The sequence below is a fragment of the Bufo bufo genome, chromosome 4, assembly GCF_905171765.1.
Source record: "Bufo bufo chromosome 4, aBufBuf1.1, whole genome shotgun sequence".
Classification (NCBI taxonomy): domain Eukaryota; kingdom Metazoa; phylum Chordata; class Amphibia; order Anura; family Bufonidae; genus Bufo; species Bufo bufo.
In genome coordinates this window covers 617,310,055-617,332,878 of record NC_053392.1, presented here as the reverse complement: position 1 = coordinate 617,332,878, position 22,824 = coordinate 617,310,055, and the positions used below count along the sequence as shown (strand labels likewise).

Genomic DNA, 22,824 nt, shown 5'->3' with positions numbered 1-22,824 from the left:
CACGTGAGGGCAGAGCCTGTGGACGGTCAGTGATGGGATTAGATACAGAGCTCAGCAGGCTGTATCACACAGGATAGGATTAGATACACGTGAGGGCAGAGCCTGTGGACGGTCAGTGATGGGATTAGATACACGGCTCAGCAGGCTGTATCACACAGGATTGGATTAGATACACATGTGAGGGCAGAGCCTGGGGACGGTCAGTGATGGGATTAGATACACAGCTCAGCAGGCTGTATCACACAGGATAGGATTAGATACACATGTGAGGGCAGAGCCTGTGGACCGTCAGTGATGGGATTAGATACACGGCTCAGCAGGCTGTATCACACAGGATAGGATTAGATACACATGTGAGGGCAGAGCCTGTGGACGGTCAGTGATGGGATTAGATACACCGCTTAGCAGGCTGTATCACACAGGATAGGATTAGATACACATGTGAGGGCAGAGCCTGTGGACGGTCAGTGATGGGATAGATACCGCTCAGCAGGCTGTATCACACAGGATAGGATTAGATACACATGTGAGGGCAGAGCCTGTGGACGGTCAGTGATGGGATTAGATACACAGCTCAGCAGACTGTATCACACAGGATAGGATTAGATACACATGTGAGGGCAGAGCCTGTGGACGGTCAGTAATGGGATTATATACACAGCTCAGCAGGCTGTATCACACAGGATTGGATTAGATACACATGTGAGGGCAGAGCCTGTGGACGGTCAGTGATGGGATTAGATACACAGCTCAGCAGGCTGTATCACACAGGATAGGATTAGATACACATGTGAGGGCAGAGCCTGTGGACGGTCAGTGATGGGATTTGATACACAGCTCAGCAGGCTGTATCACACAGGATAGGATTAGATACACATGTGAGGACAGAGCCTGTGGACGGTCAGTGATGGGATTAGATACACAGCTCAGCAGGCTGTATCACACAGGATAGGATTAGATACACATGTGAGGGCAGAGCCTGTGGACGGATAGTGATGGGATTAGATACACCGCTCAGCAGGCTGTATCACACAGGATAGGATTAGATACACATGTGAGGGCAGAGCCTGTGGACGGTCAGTGATGGGATTAGATACACAGCTCAGCAGGCTGTATCACACAGGATAGTTTTAGATACACATGTGAAGGCAGAGCCTGTGGACGGTTAGTGATGGGATTAGATACACCGCTCAGCAGGCTGTATCACACAGGATAGGATTAGATACACATGTGAGGGCAGAGCCCGTGGACGGTCAGTGATGGGATTAGATACACAGCTCAGCAGGCTGTATCACACAGGATAGGATTAGATACACTTGAGGGCAGAGCCTGTGGACGGTCAGTGATGGGATTAGATACACGGCTCAGCAGGCTGTATCACACAGGATTGGATTAGATACACATGTGAGGGCAGAGCCTGTGGACGGTCAGTGATGGGATTAGATACACAGCTCAGCAGGCTGTATCACACAGGATAGGATTAGATACACATGTGAGGGCAGAGCCCGTGGACGGTCAGTGATGGGATTAGATACACAGCTCAGCAGGCTGTATCACACAGGATAGGATTAGATACACATGTGAGGGCAGAGCCTGTGGACGGTCAGTGATAGGATTAGATACACAGCTCAGCAGACTGTATCACACAGGATAGGATTAGATACACATGTGAGGGCAGAGCCTGTGGACAGTCAGTGATGGGATTAGATACACCGCTCAGCAGGCTGTATCACACAGGATAGGATTAGATACACATGTGAAGGCAGAGCCTGTGGACGGTTAGTGATGGGATTAGATACACGGCTCAGCAGGCTGTATCACACAGGATAGCATTAGATACACATGTGAAGGCAGAGCCTGTGGACAGTCAGTGATAGGATTAGATACACAGCTCAGCAGGCTGTATCACACAGGATAGGATTAGATACACATGTGAGGGCAGAGCCTGTGGACGGTCAGTGATGGGATTAGATACACAGCTCAGCAGACTGTATCACACAGGATAGGATTAGATACACATGTGAGGGCAGAGCCTGTGGACAGTCAGTGATGGGATTAGATACACCGCTCAGCAGGCTGTATCACACAGGATAGGATTAGATACACATGTGAAGGCAGAGCCTGTGGACGGTTAGTGATGGGATTAGATACACGGCTCAGCAGGCTGTATCACACAGGATAGGATTAGATACACATGTGAGGGCAGAGACTGTGGACGGTCAGTGATGGGATTAGATACACATGTGAGGGCAGAGCCTGTGGACGGTCAGTGATGGGATTAGATACACCGCTCAGCAGGCTGTATCACACAGGATAGGATTAGATACACATGTGAGGGCAGAGCCTGTGGACGGTCAGTGATGGGATTAGATACACAGCTCAGCAGGCTGTATCACACAGGATAGGATTAGATACACATGTGAGGGCAGAGCCTGTGGACGGTCAGTGATGGGATTAGATACACAGCTCAGCAGGCTGTATCACACAGGATAGGATTAGATACACATGTGAGGGCAGAGCCCGTGGACGGTCAGTGATGGGATTAGATACAAAGCTCAGCAGGCTGTATCACACAGGATAGGATTAGATACACATGTGAGGGCAGAGCCTGTGGACGGTCAGTGATGGGATTAGATACACAGCTCAGCAGGCTGTATCACACAGGATAGGATTAGATACACATGTGAGGGCAGAGCCTGTGGACGGTCAGTGATGGGATTAGATACACCGCTCAGCAGGCTGTATCACACAGGATAGGATTAGATACACATGTGAGGGCAGAGCCTGTGGACGGTCAGTGATGGGATTAGATACACCGCTCAGCAGGCTGTATCACACAGGATAGGATTAGATACACATGTGAGGGCAGAGCCCGTGGACGGTCAGTGATGGGATTAGATACACAGCTCAGCAGGCTGTATCACACAGGATAGGATTAGATACACATGTGAGGGCAGAGCCTGTGGACGGTCAGTGATGGGATTAGATACACCGCTCAGCAGGCTGTATCACACAGGATAGGATTAGATACACATGTGAGGGCAGAGCCTGTGGACGGTCAGTGATTGGATTAGATACACCGCTCAGCAGGCTGTATCACACAGGATAGGATTAGATACACATGTGAGGGCAGAGCCCGTGGACGGTCAGTGATGGGATTAGATACACAGCTCAGCAGGCTGTATCACACAGGATAGGATTAGATACACATGTGAGGGCAGAGCCTGTGGACAGTCAGTGATGGGATTAGATACAGAGCTCAGCAGGCTGTATCACACAGGATAGGATTAGATACACATGTGAGGGCAGAGCCTGTGGACGGTCAGTGATGGGATTAGATACAGAGCTCAGCAGGCTGTATCACACAGGATAGGATTAGATACACATGTGAGGGCAGAGCCTGTGGACGGTCAGTGATGGGATTAGATACACAGCTCAGCAGGCTGTATCACACAGGATAGGATTAGATACACATGTGAGGGCAGAGCCTGTGGACGGTCAGTGATAGGATTAGATACACAGCTCAGCAGGCTGTATCACACAGGATAGGATTAGATACACATGTGAGGGCAGAGCCTGTGGACGGTCAGTGATGGGATTAGATACAGAGCTCAGCAGGCTGTATCACACAGGATAGGATTAGATACACAGCTCAGCAGGCTGTATCACACAGGATAGGATTAGATACACATGTGAGGGCAGAGCCTGTGGACGGTCAGTGATGGGATTTGGAGTGGTGCAGATAGATGGACACAGGAGCTGTAGTGGGTGGAGCTGCTTCAGGCAGAGCAGAGTGGGGGGCGTGGCCAGCCTGTGACTCATCACTGTGCAGTGCCACCTGGTTTGTGTATCAATAAAGTTATGTATTCAACAATAACGGGAGAAAGTAACCAGATCTGCCGGGATAATCTGATGTCTTCCATGGGTGAAGGAAAGCTCGGGTATTAGGGGCATATGTATGCATGGTGAGCGGTGTTAGGAGCACATAAAAAGAATTTTCGATTTTGGGACCGGACAACCTCTTTAAGTGTTACTATCAAGATGGTGGACAAAGGAGTAGGGGTAGATAGTAGTACAAATGATCAATTATTCTTGGTATAACGTAGCCATGGTTCCCAAGTTTTTACAAATGTGTCATGCTGGTTGGTCTGCCAGCTAGTCAGCTCCTCCACACGACACAGTTGATGTACATTTTGAACCCATTGGTGTTCGGAAGGAGGGAGTGGTTGTAGCCATAGTAGAGGAATTAAAGAGGACCTTCCATCAGGCTAGCTGTGGCCTAATTATTATCCTACCTTATAGGGCGGCCCCCACTGATGTCACGGCACTTTATTTTTTTTCCACAGAACCCCCCGTTCGTCCGCTGTTGGCCCCGTATATTTTGGCGCCTTATATTGAGGCGACTCGGTTATACTAGGCGGAGACTTGTATTTTCCCTGGGAGTGGTTATCTTCTCCCTGGCTGTGAGCGCATCCAATCAGAGCGTCCCGCTCTTAGCCAGGGAGAATGAGCTCAAGTTCTCGGGAGAATCGTGAGAACTTGAGCGTGTAGACATCCTTGAACTTGAGCGTGTAGACATCCTTGAACTTGAGCGTGTAGACATCCTTGAACTTGAGCGTGTAGACATCCTTGAGCCTGATGAAAGGTCCTCTTTAAACATTTGGCTGCAGCTAATAGGTGTGTCAGCAAAGAGCCACGAGATGGACGGTATTGTTTAGCGGGTTGGGCTAAAATCACCAAACCTTCCGTAAGAATGACGTCTGGGGAGCTTAGGGCACTCATATCTTTCTGAACTATTGTCCAGAAGGAGCCGACCACCGGGCAAGACCACCATATGTATTTCAGAGATCCTACATGCTTATGGCACCTCCAACATAGATAGGTGTCTGAAAGGACCATTTTAAACAAAAGTTCAGATGTCTTGAACCCCCGAGACAGCAACTTATAATGGTTTTCTTGTATTTTGATGCATGGTGAAAAAACATGTGAATGAGTCAGAATGAACTTCCTATCTTGGTCTGAGAGTTTCACGTCTAACTCCTTTTCCCAGACCTGTAAGGCTACTTTCACACTCGCGTTTGGTGCGGATCCGTCATGGATCTGCACAGACAGATCTGTTCAGATAATACAACCGTCAACCGTATTATCTGTAACATAGCCAAGTCAACGGAGGACGGATCCGTTTTCTATCGTGTCAGATTGTGTCATAGAAAACGGATCCCTCCCCATTGACTTACATTGTGTGCCAGGACGGATCCGTTTAGCTCAGTTTCGTCAGACGGACACCAAAACGCTGCAGGCGGCCTCCAGAGCGGAACGGAGGCAAAACTGATGCATCCTGAGCGGATCCTTTTCCATTCAGAATGCATTAGAACGCAAACTGATCCGTTTTGGACCGCTTGTGAGAGCCCTGAACGGATCTCGCAAGCGGAAAGCCAAAACGCCAGTGTGAAAGTAGCCTAAGAAGTATGGGGGTTCAGCAGAGGAAGTTAACAGTAAATGGGAGTAAACCGATGATAATTTTTGTTTAGTGCTTTTTATGGAGTAGAATCAGATGTTCAAACCATGACCGTTGTCTGGAGACCGTTTTTGACGATAAGAATAGTTTGCATGTTGCTCTAAAGTGTTCATATTGTAGGAAGTTTACATTTAGGCACTTTATCTGGGACTGTAACATGTTGTGGTCCGGTATCTTGCCAGCAGGCATGCATGTTGTGATATTTATGTCTCGTAGTTTTGACCAGAATGATCTCATAGAGACAATGTCTTGTTGCACTATATGAGGTAATAGAGAAGCTGGCAGCAAAGGGGAGCTGCCCTCCAACAGCACACCAGATGTACTAATAGATTGCCACAATCTCACTGTACCACTCACCGAGGAAACATAGTATATACAGCCGAAAAAAGACATCTGTCCATCCAGTTTGGCCTGTTATCCTGCAAGTTGATCCAGAGGAAGGCAAAAAAAAAAAAAAAAAAAAGAATAACTCCCTGGATCAACGACCCCTCTCTAGTAGCTATAGCCTGTAATATTATTACACTCCAGAAATACATTGAACTCTTTTAGTGACTTCACCATCACCACCTCCTCAGGCAGAGAGTTCCATAGTCTCACTGCTCTTACCGTAAAGAATCCTCTTCTATGTTTGTGTACAAACCTTCTTTCCTCCAGACGCAGAGGATGTCCCCTCGTCACAGTCCTGGGGATAAATAGATCATGGGAGTGATCTCTGTACTGACCCCTGATATATTTATACATAGTTATTAGATCTCCCCTCAGTCATCTTTTTTCCAAAGTGAATAACCCTAATTTTGATAATCTTTCAGGGTCCTGTAGTTGCCCCATTCCAGTTATTACTTTAGTTGCCCTCCTCTGGACCCTCTCCAGCTCTGCTATGTCTGCCTTGTTCACAGGAGCCCAGAACTGTACACAGTACTCCATGTGTGGTCTGACTAGTGATGTGTAAAGTGGCAGGACTATGTTCTCATCACGGGCATCTATGCCCCTTCTGATGCAACCCATTATCTTACTGGCCTTGGCAGCAGCTGCCTGACACTGGTTTCTATAGCTTAGTTTTCTGTTCACTAAAATTCCTAGATCCTTTTCCATGTCAGTGTTACCGAGTGTTTTACCATTTAGTATGTACGGGTGACTTGCATTATTTTTTCCTATGTGCATAACCTTACATTTGTCAGTGTTAAACCTCATCTGCCACTTATCTGCCCAAGCCTCCAATCTATCCAGATCCCTCTGTAGCAGTATACTGTCCTCTGTAGTATATACACAGTATACTGTCCTCTGTAGTATATATACAGTATACTGTCCTCTGTAGTATATATACAGTATACTGTCCTCTTCAGTGTTAATTACTTTACACAGTTTAGTGTCATCTGCGAAAATTTATATTTTACTGTGCAAGCCTTCTACAAGATCATTAATAAATATATTGAAGAGAATAGGGCCCAATACTGACTCCTGAGGTACTCCACTAGTGACAGTGACCCAATCTGAGTGTGTACCGTTAATAACCACCCTCTGTTTTCTATCCCTCAGCCAGTTACTTACCCACATACAGATGTTTTCTCCCAGTCCGAGCATTCTCATTTTATATACTAACCTTTTATGTGGTACAGTGTCAAATGCTTTGGAGAAGTCCAGATATACAACATCCATTGATTCACCGCTGTCAAGTCTAGAACTTACCTCCTCATAGAAACTGATTAAAGGGGTTATCCCATCTTAGACACTGGCGGCATATCACTAGGATATGCCCCCATTGTCTGATAGGTGCGGGTCCCACCTCTGGGACCCGCGCCTACAAGGAGAACGGAGCCGGGGAGAGTTGTGGCTGGAGGACCCCGGGTTTCCCAGGGTCCGTCCACCACCAGGCGCAGCTACCCGCCTCTCCCATTGAAGTAAATGGGAGCGCACCGCGCATGCGCGGCCACCGCTCCCATTCATTTCTATCAGGCCGACGAAAATAGCCGAGCCAGCGCTCGGCTATTTTCGGAGGCTCCATAGAAATAAATGGAGGGCAGCTGCGCATGAGCAGTGCCCCCTCCTTAACTTTCTCCGCTCCGTTCTCCTTGTAGGTGCGGGTCCCAGAGGTGGGACCCGCACCTATCAGACAATGGGGGCATATCCTAGCGATATGCCCCTATTGTCTAAGATGGAATAACCCCTTTAAATTAGTTTGACATGACCGATCCCTCATGAAGCCATGCTGATATGGCGTTATTTGCTTATTTTCATTGAGATCCTCCAAGATAGCGTCTCTTAGAAAACCTTCAAACAGTTTACCCAAAACAAATGTTAAACTTACCGGCCTATAATTTCCGGGCTCTGTTTTTGGACCCTTTTTGAATATTGCTACCACATTTGCTATACGCCAATCCTGTGGAACACTCCCTGTCAGCATAGAGTCCTTGAATATCAGAAATAAGGGTCTGGCTATGACATTACTTAATTCTCTCAGGATACGGGGGTGTATGCCATCTGGTACTGGTGATTTGTCTATTTTAATCTTTTTAAGATGCCGCTGTACTTCTTCCTGGGTCAGACAGGGCACTTTTAATGGGGAATTTACTTTTACATTCTGCGTTTCATCTGTCAGTTTATTTTCTTCAGTGAATACAGTGGAGAAAAAAATATTTACCGTATTTTTCGCCCCATAGGATGCAGGGAAAATGTCTTATGGGGCGAACACTAATCAAGCGCTTCCATTATGAAAGCGCTGATTAGTACCGGTGGACCGGGAAGCGGTGAAAGCACTATACTCACTTTTTCCTGGTCCTCAGCGCTCTGCTGTGAAGGCTGCGCACATGTGAGGGCGCGTTGTGACCTCACACTGTGTGCGCCACACACAGCAGACTGAAGAGGAGGATTACCGAGCGCGGGCAGTGAGGAGCGGCGCCGTCCGGAGCAGGAAAGGTAAGTGGTTTTTTTAATATTATTTCGGGGCTGATGGAGGCATATAGGGGCTAAAGAGAGAGGAATATGGGGATGAAGAGAGGAGTGGGGCTCTTATCTGAGGTCTTATTGGGGGTCATTCACATTGGGGTCTGAGCTGAGGTCTGATTGGGGGTCTGATCTGAGGTCTTATTGGGGTCTTATTAACATTGGGGGTCTGATTGGTGAACTGACCTGAGGTTTAATGAAAAAAAAAATTTCTTATTGTCCCCCTCTAAAACCTAGGTGCGTCTTATGGATTGGAGCATCTTATAGGGCGAAAAATACTGTAATAGTTTTGCTTTCTCCCCATTGCTCTCTGTAACTCCCCCCTCATTCCTCTGACACCTTCAGATTTATACGATTTAACACAACCAGTTCTAGTTGGTCAAACTATCATGAAGTATTGGGCTAGACCCTAAATCAATATTGAAAATCACAATGAATGGGTAGCTTTATAAAGTATTTAAAACATAACATTTAATTATGTATAGGATAAAATAATGGGCCCTACTAAACTTGACAAAAAATGTATAAATAGTTGCCACTAGTTACACATATCTCCTAAATTAATGGACGGAGATAAGAAGGGACCAATAAAGGGACAGTAGTATGTAAAGAGACAGGATGAAGGGTAGCCAGGTACCAAGGCAGAAAGACACAGTGCTGGGTCCCAAAACCCTAAGTCGCCCTGTCTATCTGTGTCCTCCCTCCTGTCTACCACAATATCCCTATTATCGCCCTTCCTAAGAATGGACTGCCCAGCTTTGCCCGATAGCCAGAATATGGTCCTGAGGGGGTTACCCTAACTGAAGAACAAGGGGCAAATAAGCTGGCAGAGAATATTTGTGATGAATCAAATGTAAGTAAATCCACAGGTGTTGGGAAATCACCTCCAGTGCCAATCAAGTTCATACACAAACAGATAAATAATCAAAGTACATAACACATTCTATTGATGGTATGGTCCCGACGCGTTTCCTCAGTATAACCTGATTCGTCAGGGGACAAGATTATGCTAGAGAGCCCTAAAAAATGGGCTCTATTCTCCAACAAAAAAGGAGGGTCACAGAGGGCACACTGAATATTCACAACCTGCAAGCTATTAGCAGTCTACCTGGTGTTGGAGACCTGCGCAGCAGAGAGAATATATCCGTGAATGCCAGTGTGGCCTCCAATTGGCCGACCGTTGTAGGGTAAAAGCCAAATCACCCTCAATTTTGAAAGACCTGCGGTTATCACTGGTATTTGATCTCTGACCGTATGGAGAAAGAGATACAGGGTGTTCAAGGAATGGTGCACACCCCTATCCAGGTATATATGTCTAAACCTGGAGAATAAACCAGAAATAATCAGAGGTCAACAGTCTTATCCAAACCAAGATATTTTGTTTAATAAGACTTCAATCCAAACCTGGTACACCAGTGATCATATATTCATACATGCATATCATTAACTGAAAGTATCTATTCAGTGTACTTCCAGGAAGAAAGGCATTTTGTCAGTTAATGGTGTCTATTTAAGACACACATTGTAACCGATCCCCCACCAGTGATGTCACCAGCAGATGTTAAAAGGTCAGTACAACGTTACTTATCTGATGCTGGTAGCAGTCTGACATACAAGCAAAAAATGATAATAAGCAACTTATCTGTACAGTCCTTGGTAATGACTGTTTCTAGATAGGAATGGATGAGGGGTATTCCCTGGCGTCCCGCGTGTAGCAGTGGTGTACCAGGTTTGGATTGAAGTCTTATTAAACAAAATATCTTGGTTTGGATAAGACTGTTGACCTCTGATTATTTCTGGTTTATTCTCCAGGTTTAGACATATATACCTGGATAGGGGTGTGCACCATTCCTTGAACACCCTGTATCTCTTTCTCCATACGGTCAGAGATCAAATACCAGTGATAACCGCAGGTCTTTCAAAATTGAGGGTGATTTGGCCTTTACCCTACAACGGTCGGCCAATTGGAGGCCACACTGGCATTCACGGATATATTCTCTATGCTGCGCAGGTCTCCAACACCAGGTAGACTGCTAATAGCTTGCAGGTTGTGAATATTCAGTGTGCCCTCTGTGACCCTCCTTTTTTGTTGGAGAATAGAGCCCATTTTTTAGGGCTCTCTAGCATAATCTTGTCCCCTGACGAATCAGGTTATACTGAGGAAACGCGTCGGGACCATACCATCAATAGAATGTGTTATGTACTTTGATTATTTATCTGTTTGTGTATGAACTTGATTGGCACTGGAGGTGATTTCCCAACACCTGTGGATTTACTTACATTTGATTCATCACAAATATTCTCTGCCAGCTTATTTGCCCCTTGTTCTTCAGTTAGGGTAACCCCCTCAGGACCATATTCTGGCTATCGGGCAAAGCTGGGCAGTCCATTCTTAGGAAGGGCGATAATAGGGATATTGTGGTAGACAGGAGGGAGGACACAGATAGACAGGGCGACTTAGGGTTTTGGGACCCAGCACTGTGTCTTTCTGCCTTGGTACCTGGCTACCCTTCATCCTGTCTCTTTACATACTACTGTCCCTTTATTGGTCCCTTCTTATCTCCGTCCATTAATTTAGGAGATATGTGTAACTAGTGGCAACTATTTATACATTTTTTGTCAAGTTTAGTAGGGCCCATTATTTTATCCTATACATAATTAAATGTTATGTTTTAAATACTTTATAAAGCTACCCATTCATTGTGATTTTCAACCTTCAGATTTATACTTTTTACCATTTATATTATTAAAGGGTTTCTATCACTTTGTTTCACCTATTTAGCTTTCAGACACTAGCGATCCGCTAGTGTCTGCTTTATCTAACCATCCTAATATAAGAGCTTATTGTCCTGCCGTTTAGCTAAAAAAATAACTTATATAGATATGCAAATGAGCCTCTAGGTGCTATGGGGGCGTGATTAGCACCTAGAGGCTCCGTCTACCTTAACAAACTGCCGCCGCCCAGCGCGTCCCTCCAGCCCGCCCATCTCCAGCTGAAGCGATCCTCTCCGTGCGCGTCTCTGTTCTGCGCATGCGCAGTGAATGTCTGATCGCTTCCCTGCTCAGACATCTCCACTGCGCCTGTTCCTCGGAGCACTATGACGTCATCGGCGCAGGCGCAGTGGAGATGTCTGAGCAGGGAAGCGATCAGACATTCACTGCGCATGCGCCGAATACGAGGAGCATCGCATTCCGGAGGAGATGGGCGGGCTGGAGGGACGCGCTGGGCGGCGGCAGTTTGTTAAGGTAGACGGAGCCTCTAGGTGCTAATCACGCCCCCATAGCACCTAGAGGCTCATTTGCATATCTATATAAGTTATTTTTTTAGCTAAACGGCAGGACAATAAGCTCTTATATTAGGATGGTTAGATAAAGCAGACACTAGCAGATCGCTAGTGTCTGAAAGCTAAATAGGTGAAACGAAGTGATAGAAACCCTTTAAAGAATATTTTAGGGTTAGTTTTGCTCTCTTTGGCAATTAATCTCTTGGTCTCTACTTTGGCTGCTTTTATTTGTTTTTTACATATTCTATTTTTTTCCTTATACTTTTTCAGTGCTTCCTCGCTGCCCTCCTGTTTTAGTGATTTAAATGCTTTATTTTTGTCATTTATTGCTTTCTTTACAGTTCTATTTATCCACATTTGGTTTCTTCTTGTTCCTTAACCTTTTATTCCCATATGGTATGTACCTCTCACAATTAAATTTTAGGATGCTTTAAAAAATATCCAATTTTCTGGCTGTCTATTTATTTTTGAGGACTTTTTCCCAGTTAGTTAGGGCTATGGCCTCTCTTAGTTGGCAAAATTATGCTTTTGTGAAGTTTGGTATTTTTGTTCCTCCCTGAAGAAACACTCTTTTGAATGATAATTGGAAGGTTATTACTTTATGGTCACTATTTCCCAGGTGTCCCCCAACCTGCACGTCTGTTATTCTGTCAGGTCTATTGGTTAATACTAAGTCCAGTGTGGCCGTCCCTCTAGTCGGGTCCCGAACCAGTTGGGAGAGGTAATTGTCTTTGGTTAATGCCAAGAACCTGTTTCCTTTATGAGATATACAAGTTTCAGTTTCCCAGTCTATAGCTGGGTAGTTAAAGTCCTCTGTAATAAGCACCTCATTATGATTTGCCGCCTCGTCTATCTCGTTTAGTATTAGATTTTCTGTGGGCTCTGGTATATTAGGTGGTTTATAATAAACTCCTATTAGTATTTTATTATTGTTTTTGCCTCCATGTATCTCTACCCACATGTCCTTCACTTATATCTTCTCGGACTATGGGCTTTAGACAGGACTTTACATAAAGGCAAACCCCTCCCCCTCTCTGTTTTTTGAGATCCTTTCTAAACAGACTAACCCTTACATTAACCGCCCAGTCATAGCTATCATCCAGCCATGTCTCAGTTATTCCCACTGTCATAGTCCTCCTCACACATCACTAATTCCAGTTCACCAGTTTTATTAGTCAGGCTTCTGGCATTAATATACATACAATCAAGAGGTTTATGTATATTTTTTACTTTACACCTTTCCTTCTGAACTGTTCTAGTCCCTCCTTCCATTCCTCCCCCAGTCCCACTACCTTGCCCCGGTCTCTATCTGCACTATCTTCCCATCCTATACACTGCGTGCAGAATTATAAGGCAAATGAGTATTTTGACCACATCATCCTCTTTATGCATGTTGTCTTACTCCAAGCTGTATAGGCTCGAAAGCCTACTACCAATTAAGCATATTAGGTGATGTGCATCTCTGTAATGAGAAGGGGTGTGGTCTAATGACATCAACACCCTATATCAGGTGTGCATAATTATTAGGCAACTTCCTTTCCTTTGGCAAAATGGGTCAAAAGAAGGACTTGACAGGCTTAGAAAAGTCAAAAATAGTGAGATATCTTGCAGAGGGATGCAGCACTCTTAAAATTGCAAAGCTTCTGAAGCGTGATCATCGAACAATCAAGCGTTTCATTCAAAATAGTCAACAGGGTCGCAAGAAGCGTGTGGAAAAACCAAGGCGCAAAATAACTGCCCATGAACTGAGAAAAGTCAAGCGTGCAGCTGCCAAGATGCCACTTGCCACCAGTTTGGCCATATTTCAGAGCTGCAACATCACTGGAGTGCCCAAAAGCACAAGGTGTGCAATACTCAGAGACATGGCCAAGGTAAGAAAGGTTGAAAGACGACCACCACTGAACAAGACACACAAGCTGAAACGTCAAGACTGGGCCAAGAAATATCTCAAGACTGATTTTTCTAAGGTTTTATGGACTGATGAAATGAGAGTGAGTCTTGATGGGCCAGATGGATGGGCCCGTGGCTGGATTGGTAAAGGGCAGAGAGCTCCAGTCCGACTCAGACGCCAGCAAGGTGGAGGTGGAGTACTGGTTTGGTCTGGTATCATCAAAGATGAGCTTGTGGGGCCTTTTCGGGTTGAGGATGGAGTCAAGCTCAACTCCCAGTCCTACTGCCAGTTTCTGGAAGACACCTTCTTCAAGCAGTGGTACAGGAAGAAGTCTGCATCCTTCAAGAAAAACATGATTTTCATGCAGGACAATGCTCCATCACACGCGTCCAAGTACTCCACAGCGTGGCTGGCAAGAAAGGGTATAAAAGAAGAAAATCTAATGACATGGCCTCCTTGTTCACCTGATCTGAACCCCATTGAGAACCTGTGGTCCATCATCAAATGTGAGATTTACAAGGAGGGAAAACAGTACACCTCTCTGAACAGTGTCTGGGAGGCTGTGGTTGCTGCTGCACGCAATGTTGATGGTGAACAGATCAAAACACTGACAGAATCCATGGATGGCAGGCTTTTGAGTATCCTTGCAAAGAAAGGTGGCTATATTGGTCACTGATTTGTTTTTGTTTTGTTTTTGAATGTCAGAAATGTATATTTGTGAATGTTGAGATGTTATATTGGTTTCACTGGTAAAAATAAATAATTGAAATGGGTATATATTTGTTTTTTGTTAAGTTGCCTAATAATTATGCACAGTAATAGTCACCTGCACATAGAGATATCCCCCTAAAATAGCTAAAACTAAAAACAAACTAAAAACGACTTACAAAAATATTCAGCTTTGATATTAATGAGATTTTTGGGTTCATTGAGAACATGGTTGTTCAATAATAAAATTAATCCTCAAAAATACAACTTGCCTAATAATTCTGCACTCCCTGTAATGTAATTACCCTCCCCCAGTCCCACTACCTTGCCCCCGGTCTCTATCTTCCCATCCTATAATGTAGTTCCCCTCCCCCCCAGTCCCTAGTTTAAACACTCCTCCAACCTTCCAGCCATCTTTCTCCCCAGCACAGCTGCCCCTTCCCCATTGAGGTGCAGCCCGTCCCTACGATAGAGCCTGTAGCCGACAGAGAAGTCGGCCCAGTTCTCCAGGAACCCGAACCCCTCCTTCCTACACCAGTTCTTGAGCCACTTGTTAACCTCCCTAATCTCCCGCTGCCTTTCTTGTGTGGCTCGTGGTACAGGCAGTATTTCGGCAAAACACTACCTTGCCCTAAGCTTTTGACCTAAATCCCTAAAATCATTTTTAAGGACTCTCCACCTACCTCTAACTTTGTCATTGGTTCCGATATGGACCATGACCGCTGGGTCTTCTCCAGTCCCTCCCAGTAATCTGTCAACCCGATCCGCGATGTGTCGAACTCGAGCACCAGGAAGACAACACATGGTTCGGCGATCACGGTCTTTGTGACAGATTTCACTATCTGTACCCCTAATAATTGAGTCTCCCACTACCAGCACCTGTCTGCCCTGCTTACTGGAGCTGACATTCCCTTGATTGGCAGAGGAAGTGTCCGGCTGCGGCAGTGCCGTCCCTGAACGCTCATCCCCCTCATCTGCCAACCTTGTTGGGGTGTGTCAGATCAGGGCTAGCCTCCCTGGCACTCTTCCCTCTACCCCGCTTTCTAACTGTTACCCAGCTACCTACTTCACTTTCCTCAGCCTCCTGGCTACAACCCTCCCCCACATCTACCCCATAGAGCGCTTGCTTAGTGAGAACCAAACTCTTTTCCAAATTTTCAACGCCTCTGTGTTGAAACTCGCCCGGTTAGATACTCGATCTGCGATTGCAAGCAGGCAATTTGCTCACATTTTGAACAAAGATATGCACCCTCAAAATGCTGTTCCAGGACTGCAGACATTAGACAAGATGTGCACCGGACGGCGCTGTCAGTAATGGAACACATACTAAATGGAGATTATGCAAGAAGAGAAAAAACACAATACGGTGCAGTGATAAGAATGTAGCTTACTGTAGTCCCCTCCTAAAGTCCCTGAATCTGAAGTCACGCAATCTAACGTCACACACTTAATACAAACACGTGCATGCTCAGAAACTTGTGTTATTTGCCTGTTTGTATAAATGCAGATCTCAAACCAGCCTGTTTTTTCCCCCCTCTGGATTCAAAGGTGTTCGATGAGGTTTGAATGTCCTTGTTTTCTGGGAGCCATTAGATCCTCAGACAGTCAGGCCCTAGGATCATGAGGTCTGAACTCTGACGAGGGTTGGGGAGTGTAGCCTTATCAAGCCACCTTTGCAGGTTTATTGCCGTGTTATATTGTTTGATATCAGGAACTCCTAAACCTCCCCTATTCTTCTTTCTTGTGAGTATCTGGTAGGATAATCTAGGTTTGCAACCTTTCCATAAAAACAAGGAGAAGTATTTTCGGACACTAGCAAAGAAGGACCCAGGTAGGTGCATAGGGAGCATCTGCATATAGTAGAGGATCAAAGGAAGTATATATGTTTGCAGCAGATTTTTGCGTCCCATCCGTGAGAGGTATGGGAAGTCATATTCCTTCACCAAGCAGGAAATTTTGAGTAGCAGCGGATGGAAATTCAATGCATACAAGTCATCTGTTTTACATGGGATCTGTGCTCCTAAATAGGTCATGGAGCTTTCAGCCCAATGAAAAGGGGATGACCTGCGCAACAGGGCCGCCTGGGATCGAGTGAGAGAAATGTTTAACAGATCAGATTTAGGGTCCATTCACACGTCCGTTTTTTCTTTCCTGATCTGTTCCAGTTCTGTACCCATTCATTTTCAATGGGTCCTGGAAAAAAATCGGACAGCACAATGTGTGCTGTCCGTTTCCGTTGTTCCGTTCCGCATGTCCTAAAAAATATAAAACTTGTCCTATTCTTTTCCGCAAAAATCGGATCCTGGTACAATACAAAGTCAATGGATCCGCAAAAAACGGAAGACATTCGTATGTCATTACGTATGTCATCCGTTTTATGCGGATTCCGTTCCTGGAAATTAAATTTTTATTTTATAAACTTTTATTCACTTTTTTTTTTTCAATTTTTTTTCAAAGAAATCCAAACAACTTTATTTGCTTATTGAAATTTATACATGTTTCTGTTTTTTGCGGATGACATACGGATGACATAGGGAAACATTTTCAGGAACAACGGATCCGCAAAAAACGGACCGAAAATCGGGATATAGAAAAATACTGACGTGTGAATGTAGCCTAAGAGTATGCCATATTGTTGGAAGATTTCTAGTAATCTGGGTAAGGCTACATTCACACGTCAGTATTTTTCTATATCCCGATTTTCGGTCCGTTTTTTGCGGATCCGTTGTTCCTGAAAATGTTTCCGTATGTCATCCGTATGTCATCCGCAAAAAACGGAAACATGTATAAATTTCAATAAGCAAATAAAGTTGTTTGGATTTCTTTGAAAAAAAATTGAAAAAAAAAAAGTGAATAAAAGTTTATAAAATAAAAATTTAATTTCCAGGAACGGAATCCGCATAAAACGGATGACATACGTAATGACATACGAATGTCTTCTGTTTTTTGCGGATCCATTGACTTTGTATTGTACCAGGATCCGATTTTTGCGGAAAAGAATAGGACAAGTTTTATATTTTTTCGGACATGCGGAACGGAACAACGGAAACGGACAGCACACATTGTGCTGTCCGATTTTTTCCAGGACCAGATCAGGAAAGAAAAAACGGACGTGTGAATGGACCCTAAGGCTGTGTTAGGATTTGAAATTAATAGGAGCAGGTCATGTGAAAAATCTGATATTAGATGAGTGTTTGAGTTTCTGGTGAATCCTTTAATGGTGGTGTTTTGTCTGAGTTTTTGTAAGAGAACTTCCATCGTTAAAGAGGACCTTTTATTGGTCCAAACATTGTAAGATAACTATCAGGCTATGTAGAGCGGCGCCCCGGGATCTCACTGCACTTACTATTATTCCGGGACGCCGCTCCGTTCTCCCTCTATGTCCCCCGGTATTTTCGCTGACTTGGCACTCGGAGGAGTCTGCCCTGTTTCTCCCTGGACGTTCCTTCTCCCAGGCTGTGAGATCTGCACTGCGATCGTTTGTTTTAAAACGTTTCTTACCCAGGGGATCTTCTGGCTCTGCAAAAAACAACCTAAACCTAGTAAGGCAACATGACAAGAGCCGTAAGAGTAGGCACTTGAAATAGTGATGCCCTGTGTCACCTATAACAAAACAAACACAAGTGAGGTTATTAACTTGTGTTATGGAAGGCCAATTTAGAAATGGGCTATGTTCCCATAGATCCCATGTGGATACATTAGAAAGTGAGTGAGACATAGAAGAATAGACAGCGAGAAAAGGGGAAGAGGAGGTAGAAGAGGAGTGGGGGAGAGAGAACATCCTGAGCCGTGACCAAGCGCAGTCCCTCCTCATACTTGTTGAGAGAGATAAATAGGTTCACAGAACGTTCCATCTTGTCTGGAGCTTGTGGACATGGATAAGCATGCTACTTGTGTGTGTGTGTGGCAGGTATGATGTACCCTCATCACAGAGATGTATTATTGGCTGGGTTGGGGTGTAAGGGGACATGAATATACAGCCTACTACGTGGGTGAATTTTACATTGCATTAGGGTGAGTAACCTATCTTTTCGGTCACATAGTGTGAGACAATTAAAGGTTATGTTCCAACCAGAACCATACTGCTCTGCCCCACACCCCAGACCTTCCATCTAGAGTTTAGACTATGTGAAAGTACACCATTTTTATCTGCCCCATTCAGAGAAACATAAAGAAAAACAAATTGCCAAAAGGTAAGGATATATTGATCCGCGAGGATCTCATGGAGAGTCATTTCTGGAGTTTTTGAGAGTTGCTCCCTTTCTCCTGGAGGACCGGTTCCGTTCAATCACTGACCAAGGCTCCATATGGGGTAAGTCCGGCAGAGTGACATCTGCCGAGATTGGCATCCAGGATGGGATGGACATTGGTGGTATCCCTAAGCGGTCCCAGGCTTCAGAAAGATCTTCAGGTGTATGTATGACAATCCTGCGACCTTTTTTGATTATTGCTATGCCGAATGGGTAGAGCCATGTGTAAGGCAGATGCAAGTCTCTCAATTTCTGTAAGAGGGGTCGAAGAATTCTTCTTTTAGACAGTGTTGTGGGCGACACATCTTGATAAAGATGGATCTGGTGGTCTTCATAATATAACGTGGGCTTGTCCCGGCTGGCCTTCAATATGTGTCCACAAAGCTTAGGCTACTTTCACACTCGCGTTTGGTGCGGATCCGTCATGGATCTGCACAGACAGATCTGTTCAGATAATACAACCGTCTGCATCCGTTCAGAATGGGTCAGTTTGTATTATCTTTAACATAGCCAAGACGGATCAGTCTTAAACACCATTTTAAAGTCAATGGCGGACGGATCAGTTTTCTATTGTGCCAGATTGTGTCATAGAAAACAGATCCGTCCCCTGTTTGGCTGCAAGCAGCGTTTTGGTGTCCACCTCCAAAGCGGAATGGTGACTGAACGGAGGCAAACTGATGCGTTCTGAGCGGATCCTTTTCCATTCAGAATGCATTAGGGCAAAACTGATCCGTTTTGGACCGCTGAACGGATCTCACAAACGGAAAGCCAAAATGCCAGTGTGAAAGTAGACTTAGACCGCATATGACATCTCTGGCTGGCTCATTTTCTTTAGGAGCTGGGCGAAGCGCTCTGTGAATTCGCTCAATGACGATTTTATCTGCCCTTTCAGCGCCTAGGAGGGAGGTGAATATTTTCTGCGCCACAGCTCCCAGGGTGTCATTGGGGTGTATTTCCGGCAAGCCCTTTATCCGCATGTTTTTGCGGCGACTTCTATTTTCCATATTTTCTCTCAGAGTGAATGCTTTGTTAAGTTGAGACTCTTGTGCCCTTATCATATGACCTGCCATATCTCAAAAGTTCAGAGAGTCTGATACTACTTTCTCCACGTGGTCCACTCTATGTCCGATCGTTTGAATCCCCTTTTTAGCTCCCTCATTTTTAACTCCTTGTGACCAGTGTTCTGACATCTGCTTGACTAACTCTCCTGCCTTAAAGGGATTCTGTCATCAGATTTTACCCCTATAACCTAAAGATATCCCCATGTCCGGACTAATAAGAAGAATCCTAAGCTGGCCTTATTAAACCTCACTGAGGCTCTATTTGTCCAAAAAACATTTTTTTATAACCTGCCAATCACTTACTTAAGGTGCCCAAGGGGAGGTCCGTTAATACAGGGTGCCCGGCCGCACCCCTCGCCGTCCGGTGCCCAGCGCCGCCTTCCGTCATCATCGCCGCCTTCCCTGTCTTCAGCGCCGCCTTCTACAGCTCAGCACCGCCTCTACAATCCTCCCGTCCCTTTGCCAGATCCCGCGCCTGCGCACTAAGCTCAGCCAATCTGCAGGTCATATTAGGGTTGAGTGAAGTGAGCATCAGGCCGGCGCATGAAGCCGCTGCCAGGAGTCCGCACGGGCGCATCAGGCCGAGCCTAGTGCGCAGGCGCGGGATCTGGCAGAGGGACGGGAGCATTGCAGAGGCGGCGCTGAGCTGTAGAAGGCGGCGCTGAAGACAGGGAAGGTGGCGATGATGACGGAAGGCGGCGCTGGGCACCGGACGGCGAGGGGTGCGGCCGGGCACCCTGTATTAACCTGGCTGTATTATAAACCTGTTTTTTGGACAAATAGAGCCTCAGTGAGGTTTAATAAGGCCAGCTTAGGATTCTTCTTATTAGTCCGGACATGAGGATATCTTTAGGTTATAGGGGTAAAATCTGATGACAGAATCCGTTTAAAGGATAACTGTCATATTTTTTTTATTTGCTAGTTTATTAGAGCTAGGCATGTATACCTGAGTTAGTCTGTCAATGATTGCCAAAAGATCTGTAATTACCTTATAATAACAGTTTTCATTAATGTCTCCTGTCCCTTTCCACTGCTCCTTAAACGACCGTTGCTAGGGCTTGTCTGTCTTCCTTTTAGTATAAACAGAAGACAGAGGGGCGGTCCTTCACACTGCATGCCTGCATTAGGCTTCAGAGTGAGGAGGCGTGTCTCTCAGTAATCCAATTTGATTGGCTGGCAGGGAGCTGCTGGCTACAACAAGTGTGTATGGAAAGTGAGGAAAAGCAGTTTTGGCCTCAGAGAACTGGCAGAGGAGCAATCTTGAGAAGATCCTCATATTGTAGAGGTTAAAACAGCCGTAAATAAGGGAAAAGCTGAAGAAAAACTGTGGTATGTGAAGAAGCTAAAGATTGCTTTATGCATAATGCTGCAGCAGTAACCTATGCTAAAATTGATTTTTTGATGAAAACATGAAAGTTACCCTTTAACCACAGCTGGTCTCTCCTGCTCCCTCAAAATCATTTACCAGTATCTAGTTGGCTGGCTGTGAATGAACTTTTTATACAATAAGACTGCTGGCACTTGACATGGTGACAGGGTTTATTAAATGGGAGAGGAGATAATGACAAAATAAACTATAAATAAAGGAAGCCAATAAAGGTAAAGCAAGAAAAAAAAGAACAGGACCGGAAGGAAGGAAGGGGGGAGAGAGAGGGGGAGCACAGAAGGAGTGGAAAGAAGAGAGAGAAGGGAAGAGGGGAAAATTTTTTTTTTTAGAACCAGTGGATAATCTGTTAGAAATGAGCCATACAAGACAAGGGAGAGGAAGAAAAATGGCCCCTAAACAGAATCGGCGTTCCATTGACCACACAACCGCAAAAACAGTCCAGAAAATCTCAGATTCTGCTAAAATTTAAAAATGTTTAAAATCTCCAAAGGTCCTAAATACAAGGGCTGGGCAGAAAGGAGTTCAAGACTCAGATATAGAAAGAAAAAAGGCGGGATTGAGAGTGGATGATACAGGGGAGGAAGATGTTCAGGCGGCAGGGGTGGAGAGAGATGATGAAAATGTATTGTCTAAAGATGAATCCCCTCCACTTAAGGAAATATTAGCTACCGTTAAAAATAACGGAAATTTAATTAAAGATATTTCAACTCAACTGGGTGCAATTCAGATTATTGTGGCTCTGATAAGAGATGACCTCTCCAAAATTCGGGGCCGAGTAACCACAATAGAAAAAACTGGGGAGGTTTTTGGAGAAAGATGCCAAAATGTTCAAAACTGAAATTCCTGAGCTGAGATCTGGGGGAAACATTTTTGGACGCAAGCTGGTGGATTTGGAAGTTAGGTCCAGACGAAACAATGCGAAAATGATGGGCCTCCCAGAGGGCATGGAAGGGGACAACCCTGGAGATATGTTACAGACGTTAATCCTGGAGAAGCTTGGCAGGGAGCATTTTTCATCACTCTTCTGTGTAGAAAGGGCCTACCGTGTCCCAGGGGGTAAGCCAACTCTGGGAAGACAGCCGGGGATGCTTCTTTCAAAGATACTTCTTGCACGAGACAGGGACATGATTTTGAGAAACAGAGAGTGCTCCCTATCGTATACAATGGAAATAAACTCTCTTTTTTTCCTGACTTTTCCAAGGACAGTATGAGTGAGAGAATGGTCTACGGTGCTCTTTCAGGGGGATCCTGAGAGTACAGATGGGGCGCCACAGAGACTGTTTAGGATGGAGATTAGAGAATTATAGTTGTCAACGATTATTGACAGTGAAGTCTCGTCTTACCCTTCACTGTCAATAATCATTGACAACTATAATTCTCTAAACAGTCTCTGTGGCGCCCCCTCAGTACTCTCAGGATCCCTCTGAAAGAGCACCGCAGACCATTCTCTCACTCATACTTACCTAACAGTCCACAGTTGTGTACTGATTCTCTTTTTGGCTCGGTCAGATGCCTCACCACCAACATCAGTGTTTGTCTTGTTTGCTTGTGTAAAGGAAATTATCCAGCTTTTCTGAAAGTGGATATTAAATATGCAGTTATGTTTTCATTTCTCTGTGTGCGTGATAGAATATGGTGACAACTGGAAAACAAGAAGATAACAATGACATAAGCAAAAACTATAGAAGTTAGCCGTGTGTGTTAAGATAAGATAAGCCTATGTACGTACTAACAACCAAATGTGCATTTCTTGCTAAAAAAAAAACTAACTCAGCAGTTAACACA

General features: G+C 45.0%; 1 long non-coding RNA gene across 1 annotated transcript; it reads right to left on the bottom strand.

The window, feature by feature from the left end:
• Window positions 1-5,445: 5,445 nt before the first annotated feature.
• Window positions 5,446-21,047, bottom strand: LOC120999733. Its single transcript, XR_005778592.1, has 3 exons — window positions 20,737-21,047; window positions 9,399-9,401; window positions 5,446-5,459 (listed from the first exon to the last, which is right to left on the bottom strand). It is a non-coding gene; the product is annotated as an uncharacterized LOC120999733 (long non-coding RNA).
• Between the last annotated feature and the right edge of the window lie 1,777 nt (window positions 21,048-22,824).